The sequence below is a fragment of the Mobula hypostoma genome, chromosome 14, assembly GCF_963921235.1.
Source record: "Mobula hypostoma chromosome 14, sMobHyp1.1, whole genome shotgun sequence".
Lineage (NCBI taxonomy): Eukaryota > Metazoa > Chordata > Chondrichthyes > Myliobatiformes > Myliobatidae > Mobula > Mobula hypostoma.
This window is the reverse complement of record NC_086110.1, coordinates 65,816,623-65,835,015: the sequence shown is the minus strand read 5'-3', so window position 1 is coordinate 65,835,015 and position 18,393 is coordinate 65,816,623. Positions and strand designations below refer to the sequence as shown.

At 40.4% G+C, this 18,393-nt stretch overlaps 1 protein-coding gene across 2 annotated transcripts in view; it reads left to right on the top strand.

Moving 5' to 3' along the window:
• The window catches only part of LOC134356336 (hypoxanthine-guanine phosphoribosyltransferase-like), a 91,304-nt gene that overhangs the window by 9,982 nt on the left and 62,929 nt on the right, over positions 1-18,393 (top strand). The window contains exon 1 of one of the 2 annotated variants that reach the window (XM_063067226.1): positions 6,636-6,754. The exons of the other annotated variant lie outside the window; for it this stretch is intronic. The gene's annotated coding sequence lies outside the window, so the exon portion shown is untranslated. Of the gene's footprint in view, positions 1-6,635; positions 6,755-18,393 lie in introns of those variants that run through there. 2 annotated transcript variants of the gene reach the window in all.

Here is an 18,393-nt window from a genome sequence, read left to right as displayed (position 1 = left end):
GAGGACTTAAAACTGAAAAAACAAATACTGGAGCATGTGGAGGCAACTGACAGGGAGTTCACGGGCAGTATGACCTGGCTGATGACGAACATTGGAAAAACTGATTAACTCTGTTGCAGAGGGATTTGCAATGATGGCTTCTCCCCAGTACTTCTCACCACCACAATACCAGCCTCACAGCCACTACAATGGCTACACCTACGGACACACAGACCCCCGGGTGGCCCCACCATCATCTTCCCCACTCCAACAGAGGGGTCACCCTGGAAACATTTCCTACAGCTATAGTCTCTTTACCGATGAAAGGGACGACAGATTTTTAAAACCTCCGGTTACCCCGTACACACTACAACGCCCAACCAGTGTTTTCAGGTTTAAACACTCTGGAGAGCATTTTAGAAAAGCTCGGTTTCTGGGGGAGGAAAACGCCGTCTCAGTGTGGACGGAGTGTCAAAACGAAGAGAAAAAGCTTCGGTTACAGGTTTATCCGGTCTAGTCTGGACGTAGTCTTAGTATTCCATATTACCTCTCCCCAGCACCTCTCTGTAGACTTCGCCTTCCCATCTTCCCACATCACTCCTTTATTTTTCTTTGTTTACCTCTATCTATCACCCACCTGCCACTGTCTCACAATGCCAAACCCCTTCCCCTCCCCTACCTGGTGTAACCTGCCAGTCTATCATCTTTTATCCCTCCTCAGTCCACCAGGCACCTCGGGGGCCTCTGTCTCACCACTCTCCTTCTGCTCTTTACACTGGACAGCTACCCCTCTCCTCTATTGATTCTGACCTAAAATGTCACCGGTTCCATTCCCCGCCCCTGCACAGTTCCTGCTCGACCTGCTGAGCTCCCCCAGCTCGTAGTCTGTAGCTCCACTCAATAACACCGACGGCTGGAGTGGATGGGATGAGGGATTTGCTGGCTGTTAAAACTATTGGGTGGGAGCCGCTGGCTTCCTGCCTTACACTGGACCACAGAGAAGGAAGTGGGAGTGGAATTCCTATGTAAGTGTGTGGTAAACCATGTATATATGTTGTAACTCGGTTGCCTGTCTGGACACACCCCCCTGCTGACTGCCCCTGTGGCTCCTCCCACAGAGTCTTGTATAAAGGTGTTCGCATTGCCCCTCCCCCTCAGTCCGGGGGCAGACACTCACTGTGGAGGTCGTATTGTACAGCGAATAAAAGCCTTTCAGTATTTTACCAAACCTCAGTCTTTTGGAGTAATTGAAGGTGCTTCAATTTTATTCGCTGTACAATATGACCTCCACAGTGAGTGCCTGCCCCTGGACTGAGGGGGAGGGGCAATGTGAACACCTTTATACAAGACTCTGTGGGAGGAGCCACAGGGGCAGTCAGCAGAGGGGTGTGTCCAGACAGGCAACCGAGTTACAACATATATACATGGTTTACCACAAAGTGTACTCGAAGATAGGCTGGGACAAACTACTTGGCACAAGGGTAGTTGACCAGTGATCCTGGGACACAGACTACCAACAATTATTAGATTAGATTATGAGGACACGCAGTCCTCTTTTATTGTCATTTAGTAATGCATGCATTAAGAAATGATTCAATGTTTCTGTGGTATGATATCACAGAAACATAAGACAAACAAGACTGAAAAACTGACAAAGACCACATAATTATAACACATAGTTACAACAGTGCAAAGCAACATCGTAATTTGATAAGAACAGACCATGGGCACGGTTTTAAAAAAAGTCTCAAAGTCCTTCGGAAGTCCCATCATCTCAGGCAGATGGAGAAGGAAGAAAAACTCTCCCTGCCATGAGCTTTCAGCGCCACAAACTTGCTGATGCAGCACCCCGGAAGCACCCAGCCACAGCCGACTCTTGGGTCCGTCCGAAAACTTTGAGCCTCTGACCAGGCCTCCGACACTGAGCACGGAGCTCCATCTCTGCTGAGTGCTTCGACCCCGGCCCCGGCATCAGGCAATAGACAAAGCTGAGGATTTGGGGCCTTCCCCTCCGGAGATTCTGGATTGCACAGTGGCAGTGGCAGCTTATTGTTATTAAGATTATAACAATAAGAACAATTGGCCTATTGTGTCTGCTCTGTCATTCTATCAGGCTGATATATTATCCCCCTTAGCCCTATTCTCCTGCCTCCTTCCTGTAACCTTTGACATCCTTTATAATCAAGAACCTATCGACCTCCACTTTAAATATACCAAACGGCTTGGCCTCCACAGTTGTCTGTGGCAATGAATTCCAGAGATTTGCCACCCTCTGGCTAAATAAATTCCTCCTCGTCTCTCTTGTATTCTGAGGTTGTGTCCTCTTGTCCTGGATTTAATAATAAACCTATTCTTGTTAAGATACAATTGGTATTGGTTAGACATTGGTATTGTTTCTTTTATTGTCACTTGTACCAAGATATAGCAGAATAAAACATCTTGCATATTGTTCAAGATTAGTTTTATTTGCCGCATGTACATTGAAACATGCAGTGAAATGTGTTGCTTGTGTCAATGACCAACACAGTCCAAGGATGTGCTGGAGGCACCATGCTTCCAGTGACAACATTGCATGTCCACAATTCACTTTTGTTACCTGGACATCTTTAGGAATGAGGGAGGTAACCAGAGCGCCCAGAGGAAACCAACGCCGTCATGGGGAAGAATAGAAAAACCTCATAACAGACAGTAGGAATTGAATGCTGGCTCACTTTTGTTGTAAAGTGTTTTGTTAAAAGTTATACTGTGGTGCCACAGTGCAGTTGAGCTAGAATTTGCATGATTACACAGTGAAATTTAGTGCAGGTGGAGAATAAAATGCAAGATCATAATGAGGTAGATTGTGAGGTCAAGTGGCTGTCTAACCATACCAGAGATCTGTTGAAGAGTGGGACAGAAGATGTCCTTCAGCTTGGTGCAAACAAAATTCAGCACTTCCTTTCATGTTCTCCCTGCTCTTCTACAAAGCCTCCTGACGTAAGTTGGCTTGCGCTTTCAGAACTTGCCACGACCTACCGTCCGTGTTTTCCTTTCGTTCTCCCCCCTCGTTGACATTGACTGTCCTCTCGGGAATTGTGTGGTGGGCTGTGTGGAATAGTGTTTCTGGTATCATTCTGTACACCTTCACCTGCCTACGTCTGCACAACTGACCTGCAGTTGCTTCAATTTGAACAAGAATACCATGTTTACCAGCAAACTCTGGGCCATTATTAGTTCTGATGGCAGCGAGAGGTTCTAGTGGACTGGGTTCCTTAAGGTTGTTCTAGCTGAAAGTGGTAGTAGGGGTAAACTCCCACTACCTACTAAAGCTCCTAATGCTATGTGTCTCAAATAGCCTTTGACAACAAAGTCTAGCTTCTGGTCTTCATGTGCGGCTTAGCTACTTAGCCCAATGGAACCATATCTACTGACAAGAGAATGTGCAAAGGTGAGGATCTGGTGCCTTAAAACCTTCGGGCAGATGGGGCACATAAGACATGGTCGGCAGCTCATCTAGGAAAACTCCGATCTCAAAGCTCTGCTGTCTTGAGGCTATACCCACTCATGGCGAAGACTTCGGGACTAAATCCTGAGGAAAGCTAGAATCCTGAAGGCTGTCTTATGTCGAGTTCAATGTTGATTGGGAATTCCCATGACACTGCTGGTGCCAAACTGTATTGATCTCTGCCATTCCTTTGGATTCATCAGCTACATGGAGAGTAGGAGCTTGCTGTCTCTACTGTACTGCCCCAGCTTGCATATCACATAGACAGCTAGGATGCAACATCCGTGGTTGACCGCGACCAATGGAGAGCCTCACTCTAGTGATGGTAAGTCATGAAATGCTAGGAGTTGACTTCATGGTTTAGACTTTTTTTTCTGGTTGGAACATTTCCTTTTATAGCGTAGCAGTTGGGGTAAGGCTTTGCAGTGCCAGTCATCAGTGTTCAGTGTTCAGTTCCCCCTGTTGTCTGTAAGGAGTTTGTACATTCTCTCCGTGCTGTGTTGGTCTCCTCCAGGTGCTCTGTTTTCCTCCCACATTCCAAATGCAGACTGGTTCGGGTTAATAAACTATGGGCATGCTATTTTGGTCTGGAGGCATGACGAGCTGCCCCCAGCATAATTCTTGGACTGTGTTGGCCATTAATGCAAAGGACACATTTCACTCTATTTTGATATAATCTTTATAATAATACCCTTTTCCCTCCCAAATCTCTTATGGATGTGAAGATTTTTATATTTCCTTATGCCAGAGAAAGGAGGCATCTTTGGCCATCAAATCTGCGCTGGTTCACAGTGCAGCCCCATCACTCCATTCATCTTCCCACTGAGTATTCTTCTTCTATTCCCATTCCCATTAACTCCTCCCACACCATAATACCCATTTTAGCATTTGGGGCTGAAACTTCTTAAGTTTATCACTCTTACTGAGGTATAGGCCACCAACAGCATCTTGCCAGAGTCCTCAGTCCTGGGCCAAAGATTGTTTGGCTTTGTGGCTTCCACTTTCACAATGCAATTTTGTGTGTCTTCTTGTTGAAGATCCTTTCACTCCTAAGATGAGGATTTTGGAGCTTCTGTTGGCATTTCTATATTGTATCTTTGGGTTTTTATGGAATGGGGATGCTAGCCCCATACCCAACCCTCCTCCTTTTGCAGCTAGGGTTGGAACCATCCAGGGTGGAGTTTTGGGTCAACTTTTAGTCAGGTTTAATATCCCTGGCATATACTTTATACTTTATTGTCACCAAACAATTGATACTAGAACATACAATCATCACAGCGATATTTGATTCTGCACTTTACGCTCCCTGGAGTACAAATTGATAGTAAATATTAAAAATTTAAATTATAAATCATAAATAGGAAATAGAAAATGGAAAGTAAGGTAGTGCAAAAAAACCGAGAGGCAGGTCCGGATATTTGGAGGGTACGGCCCAGATCAGGGTCAAGATCCGTTCAGCAGTCTTAACACAGTTGGAAAGAAGCTGTCCCAAATCTGGCCGTATGAGTCTTCAAGCTCCTGAGCCTTCTCCTGGAGGGAAGAGGGACGAAAAGTGTGTTGGCTGGGTGGGTTGTGTCCTTGATTATCCTGGCAGTACTGCTCCGACAGTGTGCGGTGTAAAGTGAGTTCAAGGATGGAAGATTGGTTTGTGTGATGTGCTGGGCTGTGTTCACGATCTTCTACAGCTTCTTCCGGTCTTGGACAGGACAACTTCCATACCAGGTTGTGATGCACCCTAGAAGAATGCTTTCTATGGTGCATCTATAAAAATTAGTGAGGGTTTTAGGGGACAGGCCAAATTTCTTTAGCTTTCTCAGGAAGTAAAGGTGCTGGAAGTAAAGGCATATGTCCTAAAAGTTGTTATTAAGCAGCATTGTGATATATATAAACTCCATAAATTCCCAATGATATATAGCTGCTGCTGTGCCTTCTTTGTAACTGTATCGATATGTTGGGCAGAGGATAGGTTCTCAGAGATCTTGACACCCAGGATTTTGAAATTGCTTGCTCTTTCCACTTCTGATCCCTCTATGAGGACTGGTGTGTTTTTCCTTGTCTTTCCCTTTCTGAAGTGCATAATCAATTCATTGGTCTTAGAGACGTTGGGTACAAGGCTGTTGCTGCAACACCACTCAACTAGCTGATATACCTCACTCCTGTGCACCTTCTCAACACCATGTGAAATTCTGCCAACAATACTAGTGTCGTCAGTAAATTTATAGATGGCATTTAAGCTATGCCTAGCCACACAGTTATAGGTGTACAGAGTGTAGAGCACTGGACTCAGCACACATCTCTGAAGTGTACCAGTGTTAATTGTCAGTGAGGTGGAGATGTTATTTCCAATCTGCATGCACGGACTGTGGTCTTCCGGTTGAAAATTTGAGGATCCAGTTGCAGAGGGAGGTACAGAGGACCAGGCTTTGGAGTTATTGATCAGACCGGTAGGAATGATCGAATTGAAGTGTAGTGGCCGATTAACCTGTACATCATTGAGAAATTGGGAGGAATGGGGGGCAACCAGAGGAAACACAGTCACAGGGAGGGCATGCAAGCTCCACACAGACAGAATGAGAGGTCAGGATCAAGCTTAACTCACTGGAGCTGCGTGGCAGTGACTCCAACAGCTACACCACTTGGTCACAAGGTACCTCTGCGACAGGAGAACCTGAAGTAAACTGCTTTGACCTGTCAAGTTGTCTTGTTTATCAGCAAGAACCATTCAACAGAAACATAACTGTATAAATAGATTCAGAAGACAGTTATGAATCTTTATCAGTATTTTATAAAGGCCTCATCAAGTTTAAAAAATATGAATGTTTTGTGATTATTCAACTGAGCTGAGACGATGGAGTTTCCTTCCTCTGAGATGGAACGATGTGGGCTGAAGTACTTCAGAGACTTGTCTTCATAAACCCAGGCAGCACGCCAGTAAGTCATAAACACAGGAAATTCTCAGATTCTGGAAATTCAGAGTAACAGATTGAAAACGCTGGAGGAACTCAGCAGGTCGGTCAGCATCTATGGAAAGGAATAAAGTGTTAATGTTTCAGGCTGAAACCTTTCATCAGGACTACAGTGTTGTTCTGCGAGAGCTGCAGCCTTTCATACATTCAGTTCGGGCGCTGTCTATTTTCCAAAGCAGCTGCCACTATCATATGAAGGGGGAGAAAGCTGACATTTGTCTGTATTGGTTTACTATTATCACATGTACCGAGATACAGTGAGAAGCTTGTCTTGTATACTGTTTATACAGTTCAGACCTTACACAGTGCATTGAACTAGAATAAGGTAAGAGAGTAACAATGCAGGCTTCTATGGACTTCTGGATTGGCTGCAATGACGCGTGGTTTTGTGAACCTCAGTTCTGAATGCTGTTTGCTCGCTTTTATTGTTTGCATGATTTGTTTCTCTCTCTCTCTGTCTCTCTCTGCACATTGGGTGGTTTGTGGTCGTCTTGGTTTTAATGGGTTGTATTGGGTTTCTTTGTTTTGTGGATGCCTATAAGGAGACAAAGCTCAAGGTTATAGACAATAGGTGCAGGAGTAGGCCATTTGGCCCTTTGAGCCAGCACCGCCATTCACTGATCATGGCTGATCATCCACAATCAGTATCCAGTTCCTGCCTTCTCCCCATAACCTTTGATTCCACTATCTTTAAGAGCTCTATCCATGTCTTTCTTTTTTTTATATAATTTTTATTGAATTTTCAAAAAGAATACATGAAAAGATAAAATCTACCCACCCCCCCTTAACCCTCCCCCCCCCATATATGTAGTCTACCTAAAAGAAAGAAAGAGAAAAAAAAAGAAGAGCCGCCTGGGTATTGGAAGGTTTCCACATGCTCCATGGGATTCAAAATAAATTTGGTATAATTATTCGTTATTTTCCCCAAGTAACCAAATTCTTTGTCGGAGCACTTAAATATGACATCCTATCTTTTGTAAATAAGGGCGCCAAATATTCAAGAATGTTAGATAATTATCTCTTAAATTATAAGTAATTTTTTCAAGTGGAATAGAACTAGCCATTTCATTATTCCAACGATCCATACTTAAATACGAATCAGATTTCCAAGTAACTGCTATAGTCTTCTTAGCTACTGCCAATGCAGTTTTTATAAATTCTTTCTGATATTTATTCAATTTAAGTTTCGGTTTTATCCCTTCAATATCACCTAATAGAAATAATACAGGGTTATGTGGAAGTTGAATTCCAGTAATTTGTTCCAATATGACTCTTAAATTTATCCAAAAGGGTTGAATTTTAAAACAAGACCAAGTAGAATGTAAAAAAGTACCAATTTCTTGATTACACCGAAAACATTTATCAGATAGATTTGAATTTAATCTATTTATTTTTTGTGGTGTAATATATAATTGGTGTAAAAAATTATATTGTACTAATCTAAGTCAAACATTTATTGTATTTGTCATACTGTCCAGACAAAGTCTTGACCAATTTATTTCATCAATATTAATATTCAGATCTGTTTCCCATTTTTGCTTTGACTTATGGGTTCCTTGTTTAATTGTCTGTTCTTGAATCAAATTATACATACAAGAAATAAATTTTTTAATTTTCCCTTTTTGAATTAAAATTTCAATTTCATTAGCTTTTGGCAAAAACATTGTTTGACCCAGCTTACCTATTAAGTAAGCCCTTAACTGAAAGTAGCAAAAGAAAGTATTATTAGATATTTTATATTTATCCTTTAATTGTTCAAATGACATCAATATACCTCGCTCAAAACAATCTCCTATAAATTTAATCCCTTTTTGGTACCAATTATATAAAAGTTGATTGTCCATTGTAAAAGGAATAAGTCTGTTTTGAAACAAAGGTCTCCTTGCTAATAGAGATTTCTGTGTTTCCTTATCAACATTTATCTTATTCCATAGATCAATCAAGTGTGTTAATATAGGAGATTCTTTCTTTTCCCGTATCCATTTAGATTCCCATTTATATATAAAATCTTCAGGTTTATTTTCTCCTATCTTGTCTAGTTCTATTTTAATCCATGCTGGTTATTGATCATCGAAAAAAGATGCAATAAATCTAAGTTGATTTGCTTTATAGTAATTTTTAAAGTTTGGAAGTTGTAACCCTCCTAACCTAAATTTACATGTCAGTTTTTCCAATGATATTCTTGACATTTTACCTTTCCAAAGAAATTTTCTCACAGATTTATTTAACTCTTGAAAAAATTTCTGTGGCAATTGTATTGGTAATGTTTGAAACAAATACTGTAATCTCGGAAATATATTCATTTTTACAACATTGACTCTACCTACTGATGTTATTGGTAGTATCATCCATTTGTCAAGATCTTCTTGAATTTTTTTCAATAGTGGTAAATAATTAAATTTATATAAATTCTTTACATCACTATCAAGTCTTATACCTAAATACTTTATACCATTTACCGGCCATCTAAATTGGGTTACTAATCGACATTGACTATAGTCTCCTTTAGTAAGAGACAAAATTTCACTTTTATCCCAGTTTATTTTGTAACCTGATACCTTCCCATATTCATCCAATCTAGAAGATAATTTATGTAACGAATGTTGTGGGTTTGTTAAATAGATCAAAACATCATCGGCAAAAAGATTAATTTTATATTCCTCTTGGTTAACTCTAAAACCCATAATATCTGGATCCAATCTAATTAGTTCTGCTAATGGCTCTATCGCCAATACAAATAGAGCAGGTGATAGTGGACAACCTTGTCTAGTTGACCTTTTTAGCTGAAATGGTGTTGAAATTTGAGAGTTTGTCACTACTTTAGCTTTAGGGTTAGAATTTAAAGTTTTAATCCAATTTATAAAAGATGTTCCTAACCCATATTTTTCTAATACTTTAAATAAAAAATCCCATTCTAATCTATCAAATGCTTTTTCTGCATCCAAAGCTACTACTATACTCTTCTCATCCCTTTTTTGTGCCAAATGAATTATACTGAGTAGCCGAGTTACATTATCTGCCAGTTGTCTATTTTTAATAAATCCTGTTTGATCCATATGTATTAATTTTGGTAAATATTTAGATAATCTATTCGATAAAATTTTTGCTATTATTTTATAATCTGTATTCAATAAAGAAATAGGCCTGTATGATGTTGGTTTCATAGGATCTCTGTCCTTTTTTGGCAATACTATTACAATTGCTGTTGAAAAAGAATCTGGAAGTTTATGTGTTTTTTCTGCTTGACGTATTAATTCCATTAAAGGAGGAAATAATAAATCTTTAAATTTTTTATAAAATTCAGGTGGAAAACCACCTTCTCCTGGAGATTTATTACTTTGAAGTGATCCTAAAGCTTCTTCAACTTCTTTTAATGTAAAAGGCATATCTAATCCCCTCTGTTCTTCCAAATTCAATTTTGGAAGAGAAACTTGTGATAAAAACCTTTCTATCTCCTTAACATCGTTTTGGGATTCTGATTGATATAATTCAGAATAAAAATTTTTAAAGGTTTCATTTATTTCAAGAGGTTTATAAGATATTTTATCTGCCCTTGTTCTAATTGCATTTATTGTTTTGGAAGCTTGTTCTGTTTTCAACTGCCAGGCAAGAATTTTATGTGCTCTCTCACCTAACTCATAATACTTTTGTTTAGATCTTATAATTGCTTTTTCCGTTCTATATGTCTGAAGTGTATTATATTGTAACTTCTTATTGACAAGTTGTCTTCGTTTTTTTTCTGACATATATCTTTGTGATTCTTTTTCTATTCTTGTAATCTCTTTTTCCAATAGATCTAGTTCTGCCATATATTCTTTCTTAATTTTAGATGTATAACTTATTATCTGTCCCCTAAGATATGCTTTCATCGCATCCCATAATATAAATTTATCCTCCACTGAATGAAAATTTGTATCCAAAAAAAATTGAATCTGCTTTTTCATAAAATCACAAAAATCTTGACATTTTAATAATATTGAATTAAATCTCCATCTATAAGCCACTTCTTCCTTATCAGCCATTATTATTGTCATTAATAAAGGAGAATGATCTGATAATATTCTTGCTTTATATTCCATATTTTTCACTCTGTGTTGAATATGCATTGATAATAGAAAAAAATCTATCCTTGAATAAGTTTTATGTCTGTGGGAATAGAACGAATAGTCTCTTTCTTTAGGATTGATTCTTCTCCATATATCAATCAAATTTAAATCTTTCATCAATGATAAAGTTAGATTTACTACCTTTGATTTTATAACAGCCTTGGTTGATCTATCTAAGACTGGGTCTAAGCAAAAATTGAAGTCGCCTCCAATTAATATTTTTTCATGTGCATCCGCCAAATTCAAAAAAGTTTCTTGTATGAACTTTGCATCATTTTCATTTGGTGCATAAATATTCATAAAAGTCCATAGTTCGGAAAAAAGTTGACAATGTATAATCACATATCTCCCCGCAGAATCAGTTATTACATTTTGTATCCTAACTGGTAACGTTTTATTGATCAAAATTGCTACTCCCCTCGCTTTTGAATTAAATGAGGCCGCAACAACATTACCCACCCAATCTCTCTTTAGTTTCTGATGTTCTGTTTTTGTTAGGTGCGTTTCCTGTAAAAAAGCTAAATCTATCTTCATTTTTTTAATATATGTTAAGATTCTTTTTCTTTTCACTGGTCCATTAAGCCCATTAACATTAAAACTCAAAAAATTCAATAAATTAGTCATTATTCTTAACAAAGTTACTCCAATCTAAAACATTACTTATCTTCTCAACTCTCATAGTTCCTTGGGGAATCACTTTAAACTTCACCATGATGCTGTGTTCCCCCCCCCAACCTTCCAGGCAAAAAGAGAAAAAAAAGATAGAAAAAAAAAAGAAAAAACAAAATACCCCCCCACTAATGTTGTGAATGAAAAGATACACAACACTACCCCCCTCCATTTTACGGGTCGCGGCAAAAGCCACGCTTGCACACATGATTAACGTAGCAATCGATCAGTGCTTCTTCCAGCTCCCCCACAACAAAAAAAAAGTTATATATATATAAACAAAATTAGTATTATTATTCCCAGCTAATTTCCTTCAGTATTAACCTTTCTTACCCCCCTCATATAATTAATACTATATTTATGCATTCATCCAGCTTCAAAAATCCAACAAATCCATTCTTAAACCCAATCTTCATCTTCAATCTATCTCCCTCTCCTGAGTTTGTTCTTGTATCTGGTGAATATTCAGAGAATCTTGCACAAACTGCTCTGCTTTCTGGTAGTCATCAAAAAATCTTTTTTCTCCACCAGACAAAAAAATCTTCAAAGTTGCAGGATAACGCAGTATAAATTGATAACCATGCTCCCATAGGGGTTTTTTCACTGGATTAAACTTCTTCCTTTTCTTCAAAAGTTTGTAACTTATATCAGGGTAGAAAAAAACTCTTTTCCCTTTAATTATCAATGGCCCTTTTCTATCTTTGGCAGCTCGAACAGCCGCCTGTAGAATCCTTTCCTTGTCTTGAAATCTTAAGAATTTTATTAAAATTGATCATGGATATCGGTCATCTTTTGGTTTTGGTCTTAAAGCTCTATGTGCCCGCTCAATTTCAATTGATCGAGCCTCCTCTCCCATTTGCAAAACCTCCGGGATCCATCTTTGAAAAAATTCTATTGGCTTATCTCCTTCCATACCTTCTGCAAGACCAACAATTTTTATATTATTACGCCTACTGAAATTTTCCAACATGTCCACTTTCTCCAAGAGTCGGTTTCTTTCCGAGTTCCAGACAAGCAAATCATTTTCTGTTTTTTCCACTCTATCATTCATAAGCCCCATTTCTCTTTCCATCTTCTGAAGCTTCTTTTCCATTTTGTCCTGTCTTTCCATAACTTTATTATAGCATCTCTTCGTATCTCTAAGCTCTTCTCTTACTTTCCTTAATTCAGCCGTTGATCGCAATACAGCCTCTCTTATGTCTCTATCATCTCCTTTACTTCCACTCGCTTCCAATTCTTCCTCCTCTTCTTCATCTGTGTTCTCTGCAGAATCTGACTCTGAGTCATTTTCAATTGCAGTGGATGTCGGTTCTTGTAGTTTGCGTTGTGTCGATTTGCGCATGCGCTCTTCTTTGCGCATGCGCAATTCCGTTGTCTTCTTCGGAGCAACCTCTGCCACCGCCATTGCTCCCTGTTCTACCGAAGGAGATCCAACCTGAGTCCGAGGCTCCATCGTTGCAGTAGGTCCTTTTTTCTTCCCGTCTCGCGGCTGCTTCGCAACAGCAGACTTCTTTTGTTGCGGTTTAGGAGGCATATCGTAAAGTAGTCTTACAAAGTTTATAAATAGTTTTCAAAAAATATTTACCAACTTTGTTTTATTTAAACGGTACTTTACTGATTTGTTGCGGGAGAGCTGAATTTATACGTCTCAATCCCACGTCATCACGTGACGCCCCCCATCCATGTCTTTCTTGAAAGCATCCAGAGACTTGGCCTCCACAGCCTTCTGGGGCAGAGCATTCCATATATCCACCACTCTCTGGGTGAAAAAGTTTTTCCTCAACTCCATTCTAAATGGCCTACCCCTTATTCTTAAACTGTAGCCTCTGGTTCTGGACTCACCCATCAGCGGGAACATGCTTCCTGCCTCCAGCGTGTCCAATCCCTTAATAATCTTATATGTTTCAATAAGATCCCCTCTCAGCCTTCTAAATTCCAGTGTATACAAGTCCAGTCACTCCAATCTTTCGACATATGACAGTCCCACCATCCGGGGAATTACCTTGTGAACCTACGCTGCACTCCCTCAATAGCAAGAATGTCCATTCTTTGATAGTAATTGAACTTTGAATAAAGTGCAAAAACTGATTTAACATCCAGGGAAAGAGCTAACCAGCAAATGAAAGCATAATATACACAAAAAGTATTCAGGGGGAGGATCTATTGAAGCAGGGTACTTTTCAACATTTACCTAAGTAGGTTAGCATTACATGGTCATAATGACTACTAAAATAAATATAATAATGCAGAAATAGGTGGCAGGGTGGGGGTGCATCTCTACCAAAGGAGGCTTCCTTCTGCTAGCCTGCAGGTCACTCTTGGGCAAGATGTAGCACCTGCTTAGCCCCCTGGATCAGGGTCACGTGAAGCTGTGGGAGCAGGCGGTGGATGGTCGTATGAACAGCTGCTTCATATCAGAAGCCCTGGTTATACGACTACTGATGCCAGGCAGACAATCTTTGAGTACTGAAAATGACTTTAGTAAGGCATTTGACAGGGTCCTGCATGTGAGGCTGGTCAAGAAGGTTCATTCGCTCGATATTCAGGATGAGGTAGGCAATTGGATTGGACTTTGGCTTTGTGGGAGAAGCCAGAGAGTTGTAGTAGAGGGTTGCTTTTCTCACTGGAGGCCTGTGACAAATGGTGTGCATCAGGGATCAGTGCTGGGTGCTTTGTTGTTTGTCATCTATATCAATGATCTGGATGATAATGTGGTTCACTGGATCAGCAAATTTGCAGATGACGCCAAGATTGGAGGTGCAGTGGACAATGTGGAGGGCTATCATGGCTTGCAGAGAAATCTGTGTCAGCTGGAAAAGTGGGCTGAAAAATGGCAGATGGAATTTAATGCAGATAAATGAGAAGTTAATGCACTTCCATGGGACTACCAGGGTAGGTCTTGCACATTGAACAATAGGGCACTGAGAGGTGTGGTAGGAAAAAGGGATCTGGGAATACAGGTTCCTAATTCGTTGAAAGTGACATCGTAATAGGGCTGTAAAGGAAGCTTTTGGCACATTGACCTACATAAATCGATGTATTGAGTACAGGAGATGGGATGTTATGTTGAAGTTGTACAAGACGTTTGTGAGGCCTAATTTGGAGTATTGTGTGCAGTTTTGGTCACCTACCTACAGGAAAGATGTATACAAAGTTGAAAGAGTGCAGAGAAAATTTATAAGGATTTTGCTGTGGCTAGAGGACCTGAGTTAAAAGGAACGATTGAATAGGTTAGGACTGTATTCTATAGAATGGAGAAGATCGAGAGAAGATTTGACAGAGGAATACAAAACTGAGGGGTATAGAAATGCAAGCAGGCTTTTTCCACTGATGTTAGGTGAGGCTACAACCAGAGATCATGGCTTAAGGATGAAGGGTGAGAAGATTAGACCATAAGACGTAGGAGCAGAAATAGGCCATTCAGCCCATCAAGCCTGCTCTGCCATTCCACCATGGCTGATCCTGGATCCCACTCAATCCCATACACCTGCCTTCTCACTATATCCTTTGATGCCCTGACTGATCAGCAAATGATCAACTTCTGCCTAAATATACACACAGACTTGGCTTCCACCATAGTCTGTGGCATAGCATTCCACAGATTTACTACACTCTGGCTGGAAAAAAAATCCTCCTTACCTCTGTTCTAAAGGGTCACCCTTCAAGTTTAAGGCTGTGCCCTCTAGTTCTGGATAACCCCCCCATAGGAAATATCCTCTCCACATCCACCCCATCTAGTCCTTTCAACATTTGGTAGATTTCAATGAAATCCCCCACATTCTTCTAAATTCCAGTGAGTACAGGCTGAAAGTTGCGAAATACTCCTCATATGTTAACCCCTTCATCCCTCGAATCATCCTCGTGAACCATCTCTGGACTCTCTCCAATGCCAACACATCCTTTCTGAGATATGGGGCCCAAAACTGTTGACAATACTCTTAAGTGTGGCCTGACTAGTATCTTATAAAGGCTCAGCATTATCTCCTTGCTTTTATATTCTACTTCAAGTAAATGCCAACATTGCATTTGCCTTCTTTACCACAGGCTCAACCTGTAAATTAACTGCATGGGGACTCCTAAGGCTCTCTGCACCTCTGATGTTTGAATCTTCTCCCTATTTAGTCTTCACTATTGTTCCTTTCACAAAAAGCATTATCATACATTTCCCAACACTGTATTCTATCGGCCATTTTTTTTGCCTATTCTTCCAATTTGTCTAAGTCCTGCTGCAATCGCATTTCTTCCTCAGCACTACCTACCCCTCCACCTATCTTCGTCTCATCTGCAAACTTTGCCACAAAGCCATTTGACAAAGTCTACCACCAGGGTCCTGTATTCATCCTCCTGTCCTCCCCTTATACACCCAACTATTACTCAGTTATTGGAGAATATCTGCAGATGACATGACTCAGTGTTGTATTTAAAGCCTGAGGTATACAGGGTAAACAGGAAGGGAGACAACTCAGTCCCCTGTGGGGCCTCAGTACTGCTTATAGCCATGTCTGACACAGAGCTCTAAAGTCGCACAAACTGTGGTCTGCCAGTCAGGTAGTCCATTACCCCGTATACAATGTAAGTGCCAATCTGCATTTAATGGAGCTTTTCCCACAACAATGAGGGCTGTATGGTATTGAAGGCACTTGAGAAATCAAAAAACATGATCCTCAGAGTGCTGGCCTGCTTTTCCAAATGAGTATAGGCTCTGTTCCAGCAGGCAGATGACCGCTGCATGTCCTAGCTTTATATAAACCTATGTGTAGTCAAGGTGTTGCAATTGATTGTAGTAAAAAATGTCCCTGTAACTGGAAGGTCCAACTGCTGGTGAGTCAGTATCTGGGCAAAATCTACACCATGAAGACAAAAGAACATTCCAAGCAACTCCACAAGAAGACTATTGAAAAGCACAAGTCAGGAGATGGATGAAAGAAAATTTCCAAGTCACTGATTATCCCTTGGAGTACAGTTAAGTCAGTCATCAAGAAATGGAAAGAATATGGCACAGTTATAAATATGCCTAGAGCAGGCTGAACTCAACTGAGTGACTGTATAAGAAGGGGACTAGTGAGGGAGAGTACCAAAAGACCCATGACAATGCTGGAGGAGTTACACGCTTCAGTGGCTAAGATAGGAGAGATTGTGCATACAGTAATTGTTGCAAGGGTGTTTTACCAGTCACAGCTTTATGGGAAAGTGGCAAAGAGAAAGCCACTATTGGGGGAAAGAAAACCTCACATAAATCTCAGCTAGAGTTTGTCAGAAATCATGTGGGAGACTCTGAAGTCAGGTGGAAGAAGGTTCTATGGTCTGATGAAACCAAAATTGAACTTTTTGGTCATCAGATTAAATGTTATGTTTGGCATAAGCGCACATCATCAAAATCACATCATTCGTACCGTGAAGCATGGTGGTGTCTGCATCATGCTGTGGGGATGCTTCACTGCAGCAAGTACTGGAAGGCTTGTGAAAGTAGAGGGTAAAATGAGTGCAGCACAACACAGGGATATCCTGGAGGAAAACCTGATGTAGTCTGTGAGAGAGCAGTGACTTGGGAGATGATTTGTTTTCCAGCAAGACTATCACTCCAAGCATAAAGTCAAAGCTGCGCAGGAATGGCTTAAAAACAACAAAGTTAATGTCCTGGAGTGGTTGCATTGGAGTAGAGACCTCAATCCAATTGAGAATATGTGGCTGGACTTGGAAAAAGGTTGTTCACTCACGACCCCATGCAATCTGACAGAGCTTGAGCAGTTTTGTAAAGAATAGGGAAAAATTGCAGTGTCCAGATGTGCAAAGCTGATAGAGACTAAGTATCTTTGTTCATCATTCACTGAAAGTAAGCATGCAGGTACAGCAGGCAGTGAAGAAAGCTAATGGCATGCTGGCCTTCATAACAAGGGGAGTTGAGTATAGGAGCAAAGAGGTCTTTCTACAGTTGTCCAGGGCCCTGGTGAGACCACACCTAGAGTATTGTGTACAGTTTTGGTCTCCAAATTTGAGGAAGGACATTCTAGCTATTGAGAGAGTGCAGCGTAGGTTCACGATGTTAATTCCCAGGATGGCGGGACTGTCATATGTTAAAAGATTGGAGTGACTGGGCTTGTATACACTGGAATTTAGAAGGATGAGAGGGAATCTGATTGAAACATGTAAGATTATTAAGGGATTGGACACGCTAGAGGCAGGAAACATATTCCCGATGTTGGGGGAGTCCAGAACCGGAGGCCACAGTTTAAGAATAAGGGGTGGACAATTTAGAACGGAATTGAGGAAAAACATTTTCACACAGAGTTGTGTTTCTGTGGAATTCTCTGCCTCAGAAGGCAGTGGAGGCCAATTCTCTGGATTCTTTCAAAAAAGAGTTTGGTAGAGCTCTTAAAGATAGCAGAGTGAAGGGATATGGGGAGAAGGCAGGAAAAGGGTACTGATTGTGGATGACCAGCCATGATCACAGTGAATGGTGGTGCTGGCTCGAAGGGCTGAATGGCCTCCTGCACCTATTGTCTATTGAGACCTATCCACACAGACTCAAGGCTGTAGTTCCTGCCAAAGTTGCATCAACTAAATACTGGCTTGAAGGGGGTGAATAACTATACAATTAACTACCTTGTGTTTAATAATTGTAATAAATTTAGATCATTTTGTAGAGATCTGTTTTCACTTTGACACAAAAGAATCTTTTTCTGTTGATCAGTGTCAAAAAAGCCAAATTAAATCCACTGATTCAATGTTGTAAAGCAATAAGATATGAGAACTTCCAAGGGGGATGAATACTTTTTATAGGCACTGTATTTATTGTGTTTGTGTTTTTTCTTTTGCTGCATCAGATCTGGAGTAGCAATTATTTAATTCCCTTTACACTTGTGTGCTGGAGATGGCATTAAATAATCTTGAATAGGAATGTGAAGGTAAGAACATTCGAGGCTTACGGGCTGTGTAGGAAGGTAGGGCTAGATTGATGGTGGTCTATATATTTATATAGTTCAGCATACGACATCATGGGCTGATGGGCCCATATTCTACTCCCCTGTGTTCTATTTTAAAGCATAGCACATCAAATATAAAACATTACTGATAATGACTATACTGTATAAAGCATTCCTTAAGGTTGTTGCCAGGGGTGGTAGTGGGGAAGTTTTCGGATGACTCTGCCGTAGTTGGATGCATCAGCAAGGGAGATGAGACTGAGTAC